Here is a 6,320-nt window from a genome sequence, read left to right as displayed (position 1 = left end):
TTTCCCAATCCAAAACCTCGACTAGTTCCTCAATGAAACGTAACTGTTCATCAACTTGTAGTTCCTCCAAAGGGACTACTTGGGTTTCATCAGATAGGCATTTCTTCAAATTTGATACGTGGAATACATCGTGTACGCCACTGAGTTCTGTTGGTAGGTCCAGTCGGTACGCCACCGGACCAATGCGCTCAGTTATCCGGTACGGACCAACATACCGTGGGTTGAGTTTGTTTCGCTTCCCAAAGCGAACCACACCTTTCCAAGGTGAGGCTTTGAGTAACACCCGATCGTTCACTTGAAATTCGAGAGGTTTTCGGCGCTTGTCGGCGTAACTCTTTTGGCGATCTCGTGCTGCTGCCATGCGATTTCGGATTTGAACAATCTTTTCCGAAGTTTCGAGTACCAGTTCCGGACCAGTGATTTGGCTGTCACCCACCTCTGCCCAGCAGAGTGGTGATCGACACTTCCGTCCGTACAGCGCTTCAAACGGCGCTGCCTTAATACTTGCGTGGTAGCTGTTATTGTACGAAAACTCTACCAAGGGTAAGTGGGGTTCCCAACTTTTTCCGAAATCCAAAACGCTTGCACGCAACATAACCTCCAGGGTCTGAATAGTTCGTTCACTTTGCCCATCCGTCTGAGGATGGTATGCTGTACTCATATCGAGACGGGTGCCTAGTGCGCTTTGCAGCGACTTCCAAAAGTGCGAAGTGAAACGAGAATCTCGATCAGAAATGATTGAGACAGGCAGTCCGTGTCTAGACACTACTTCCTTCATGTAAACACGAGTCAGTCTTTCCATTTTGTCCGTTTCTTTAATTGCTAGGAAGTGTGTCGATTTAGTCAACCGGTCAACGATCACCCAGATGGTATCGCATCCCGTCGGTGTCTTAGGTAAACCCGTAATAAAATCCATTGAGATGTGTTCCCATTTCCACATTGGGAGTTCCGGTTGTTGCAGTAGACCAGATGGTTTCTGGTATTCTATCTTGACTCTGGCACAAGTCAAGCATTTGCTCACGTAGGTGGCAATGTCGGCTTTCATGTTCGGCCACCAGTAAAGTGCCTTTAAATCATGATACATTTTATCTGAGCCAGGGTGGATAGAATATCGGGACTTGTGTGCTTCGTCCATCACTGGAGTTCTCAACTCTCCATATCGTGGAACACAAATCCGGTTCTCAAAATATCGAACCCCGTCCGATTTGGTTTCAAGTTGCTTGTTCATGCCCCGCATGAGTTCCGATGGAAGATTATCATCTTTCAAAGCTTCCAGTTGCGCATCGCGAATCTGATCGGGTAAGCTGGCATGAATCGTGAGTTGCAATGCTCTCACCCGTCTGGGTTTATCTGTTTCTTTTCTGCTGAGGGCGTCGGCCACCACATTAGCCTTGCCAGGGTGGTACTTGATGGCACAATCATAATCTTTGAGCAGCTCGACCCAACGACGCTGTCGCATGTTCAGCTCCTTCTGATCGTAGATATGTTGGAGACTCTTGTGGTCGGTGTAAATGGTAAACTTGGTACCGTACAAGTAATGCCTCCATATCTTAAGGGCGAACACCACAGCTCCGAGTTCCAAATCGTGGGTCGTGTAGTTCTTCTCGTGAACCCGTAGTTGTCGAGAGGCGTAGGCTATAACTTTCTCGAGTTGCATCAGCACACAACCGAGACCTTGTATAGATGCGTCACAGTGTACCTCAAAATTTTCCGTTCCCTCGGGGAGGGCTAAAATAGGGGCGCTACAAAGCTTGGTTTTCAACAGTTGAAAAGCGGATTCTTGCGCGTCACCCCAATTGTACTTAGTGCCCTTGTGAGTCAAAGCGGTGAGGGGTTGAGCAATCTTTGAAAATCCCTAGATGAAACGCCGGTAGTAGCCGGCCAGTCCTAGGAATTGTCGCACCTCAGTCGGAGTCTTAGGTGCTTCCCAGTTTTTGATGGCCTCTACCTTACCGTGATCGACATGGATACCATTCTCATTGATCACATGTCCTAAAAAGTGAACCTCGCGAAGCCAAAATTCACATTTCGAGAGTTTAGCATACAGTTGTTCCTTCTTCAATAGTTCCAGAATTACCCTTAAGTGTTCTTCATGGTCAGCTTCGTTCTTGGAGTAGACGAGAATATCATCTATGAAAACAATCACAAACTTGTCGAGGTACGCCTTGCATACTCGATTCATGAGATCCATAAATACGGCTGGTGCGTTGGTTAGGCCAAAAGGCATAACCGAAAACTCGTAGTGACCATACCGTGTTCTGAAAGCCGTCTTGGAAATATCTTCCTCGCGCACTCTCAGCTGGTGGTAACCAGATCGCAGATCGATCTTCGAGTAGTAACTCGATCCTTGAAGCTGGTCAAACAAATCATCAATTCGGGGTAAAGGATAACGGTTCTTGACCGTCACCTTGTTCAACTCCCGGTAGTCGATGCACATTCGGAAAGTCCCGTCTTTCTATCGGACAAACAAGACAGGGGCTCCCCACGGCGATGAGCTAGGTCGGATAAAACCCTTATCCAACAAATCTTGCAACTGAGTGGACAACTCCTGAAGTTCCGCCGGTGCGAGCCGATACGGGGCTCGTGCTATGGGTGCTGCACCGGGTGTCAACTCGATTTTAAATTCGACTTGACGAATAGGAGGGAGTCCGGGCAAATCCTCCGGGAAAACATCTGGGAAGTCTCGCACAACAGGTATATCTTCAATTCGTTTCTCCTCCGCGGGTTTCTCAACAATCTGCGCCAAAATTTCCGAATGACCCTTTCGTAGATACTTCTGCGCCTTCATAAAGGTAATGACGCTGGTGGTCATGCCGCTTCTCTCGCCTCGGACCGAAATGATCTCGCCGGAAGGGGTGGTAATATGGACTATCTTATCGTGGCATATAATCTCCGCTCGGTTCTCGAATAACCAGTCCATGCCGACAACGACATCGAAACTACTAAGCGTAAAAGGAATAAGGTCGATATCAAAGATATGACCTGACAGTTTTAACTTACATCCCGCAAGTACATGAATCGTTACTATGGTCTTACCGTCAGCTAATTCAACAGGAAACTTAGCATCTAACGGAATTGGAGTTACGTCTAAGAGTTGACTAAAGGCTTTCGACACAAAACTCCTATCAGCTCCAGTGTCAAACAATACAGAAGCAAAACAATCGTTTACAGGGAACTTACCAGTCACCACGTGCGGATCATTGCGGGCTTGACCCGACCCAATCACAAACGCTCTTCCCTTGCCATTGCTTCCACCATTACTGCCACTTCCATTACCCCCATTGTTGTCATTCTGTTTCAGCTTGGGGCAATCTTTTCTGAAATGACCTTCCTGCCCACATTCAAAGCATCCCTTCGTCGTCATAGGTGGCTTAGGAGCACCCTTTGCCGCAAGGTCTCCTCTATATTCTTTCACTTGGTGACCCATCTTTCCGCATCTCTGACACTTGGCACGGTCACACTGGCCAACATGATGATAGTTGCACCTGTTGCACTTTGGATATTTCCCAGCATATCCGCTCGAAACCTGCCCGCTACCGTTGTTGTTGTTGTTGTTGTGATTCTGAGTGTTAAAGCTCCGAGTGAATTCGGGCTTACGGTAGTGTTGTTGCGGTGAGAGGTTCGAGGATGAAGATCCGGTGTTGTCAAACTTCCTCTTCCCGCTGTTCGGGTTGCTGTTGCTGTTATTGTCGTTACTCTGGTTGTCACGGGCTTTAACGGTCGAACCCCTAGGTGGTAACGCACCTTGGGTCACAGCCTGATCCGTCAGTTTGTGAGCTAAACGGATCGCTTGTTGGATCGTGGCTGGTCTGGAAGACGTCACCATGCCCTGAATCTGCGGTGCTAATCCATCAATGTACATTTCTATCCTCTTACTTGGCGGATCCACCATCCGCGGACACATCACAGCCAACTCATGCGAACGGGTAGTGTAGGCTTCGATTTCCGAACCCACCATCTTCAGTGACCAAAATTCCGACTCTAACTTCGAAATCTCTTCTCTCGGACAGTACTCCTCTCGCATCATATTTTTAAACTCCTCCCAGTTCATCGCATTTGCCAGTTCCAATCCAAGGATCTGGACGTTCGAATTCCACCAAGTGAGGGCGGAATCCTCAAGTGTTCCAGCAGCGAATTTGACCCTACTGGCAGGGGGACAATTACACATCTCAAAGGCCGACTCGGCCTTCTCAGCCCAACGCAGGAAGCCTATAGCTCCCTCAGTGCCCTTAAACGTACTGGCTTGCAGTCAAGGTAGTTCTTGAAGGTACACGTTCCACTCGGACCTCCAGCTTGATTCTGAACGTGTGCGGCTAAAGCAGTCGCAACATGGTCGTTCAGCAGAGTTTGGAGTTCAGCTGCAGTCAAGCTGATGTTACCACGTCCTCGTCCAGCGTTTCTTCCAGCCATTTCCTAGAATCACAGTATAAAATGTTAGACATGAATTTTTCTTTCATATATAACACACCATACATGTAATAAAAAGATAGGTAAGAAAGAAATAAGAAACAACATCCCATCACAACCACATATTAGTCTAAATAAAAGTTCATGATTAAAACCATTGTATTCGCTACAAAGTATTTCCAATCAATCCTTAAAAATCATAGAAAAATAATAGTTCGGATGGAGACAACCCCTCCATCTAAGTGTCATCATTACAAGATGTCGTCATCTGAGGACACCTCTGAGTGTGCCTCCTCCTCAGCCGGTTCTTCCTCCGGTTCTTCTTCGGGTTCCTCCTCGGGATCTTCCTCAGGCTCCTCTTCGGGATCTTCTTCAGGTTCCACTTCAGGCTCTGCCCCAGGCTCGGCCTCAGGCTCTGCCTCAGGTTCGGCTGCGTTCTGAGCAAGTTGCATTTGTATGACATCGCAACGCTCTAGAGCTATCTAGGTTCGGGTCCTTGCTTCTTGGTGTTGCTCTTTCAAGTCTATCATCTCAGCTTGCATCTTCATCATAACCTTCATCTGTTGATCGCTAGTCTCTTGCATTTTTTCAGTGCCGCTGCCATGCGGGCAATCTCCTCTTTAGTCTCGGTTCCGTCTTTTAACATTCTGGAAACGTTCTCCCTCGTATAGTGCATGTAACCCACGTCACGCTCCAAGCATGAAACAACAGCTGCGAGAACTCTCTCTACAGGTTCGGTTATGGGTGGTAGGGTGTTGGGATAAGCAGGGAGGTTTGGGTGAGGCAACGGGGGAACTTGTTCGCGATAGACCATACGTCTGGTCATGTTAGGGTACCAATCCCAGCTAACGTCGTTTTCGTAAATGCCTCCGGATAGGCGGTACCTCTTCGGTGCGGGAGCTTCGAGTTCCGGGACTACTCGGGGTGGCGAGGCGGTAGGTAACTGCGGTTCCTTCCCGTGAGCATGCGTCATCGAATCGGATGATGATGAGGGTGGCGTCGACATTCCTACAGGTAAGCCGTGTATGTGCGCGCGTATGAGTGAAAGAGGTAAAGAGATAAGATTACATGACTACACAAACCTATGCAGTGCGTATCATTATAACTAATGGGTCGTCGCGGTTATAGTCTAGTATGCATGCAGCTTCTAGTTCGCTATAACCAATGGCTCTGATACCAATCTGTCACACCCTCAAAATCCACTAACGGAGTTTTACCGTCAGAGGGTGTGAACTAACAGGATCGGAATCATCAGTTATAATCAAACCATAAAATAAAGTTTCAAAACCATGAAAAACGTTTACGAGTAATTAAATGCGGAAGCGTAAAAACCTTTAATCAAAAGTTGCGTCACGCAGGACGACTTAAAACCAAAGATAATCGTTAAAAATAAGTTTGCAGGACAAAAGAGTTTTCAATCAATGCATGTTCCTAAACCGCGCGCCCGCCTCGGCTACCTGAGAATAACATACTAAAAGTGTCAACACAAGGTTGGTGCGTTCACAAGTTATATAAAATAAATCGTTTAGCGTTTGCGTTCAGCGTTTTACGTTAAGCGTTTTGCGTAACCACGTTACGGCGTTTTGCGTTAAGCGTTTTGCGTTACCAGATAGTGTTATGTCAAATTATATATCGATAGGTAGCTAGTCTATACAACAAGTATTACTAAGTGTTCGACACCGAAGCTGACTCGTTTAGTAAGTGCCTTGTCACCAGGTCCTCCAGACCATGGTACGTGTTAGCCAAAATTACACCCGCTCGACTTCCAGTCGAGTTTAGCGTTGGGTGGGGTTTGTCAAACCCAGTAGTACTAGTCAACAGTGACTCGCTATTCTAAATATTAACCGGTTCGATGTGTAGGACTTCAAATATTTCGTTTGCCACTTAGCCTTTACAAGTGATATATAATTTAT

Source organism: Bidens hawaiensis, unplaced genomic scaffold, assembly GCF_021521415.1.
Source record: "Bidens hawaiensis isolate Kalapana, Puna unplaced genomic scaffold, B.hawaiensis_p1.1 tig00035564_1, whole genome shotgun sequence".
Classification (NCBI taxonomy): Eukaryota; Viridiplantae; Streptophyta; class Magnoliopsida; order Asterales; family Asteraceae; genus Bidens; species Bidens hawaiensis.
The sequence above is the reverse complement of the archived record's forward strand: the minus strand, read 5'-3'. Positions refer to the sequence as shown.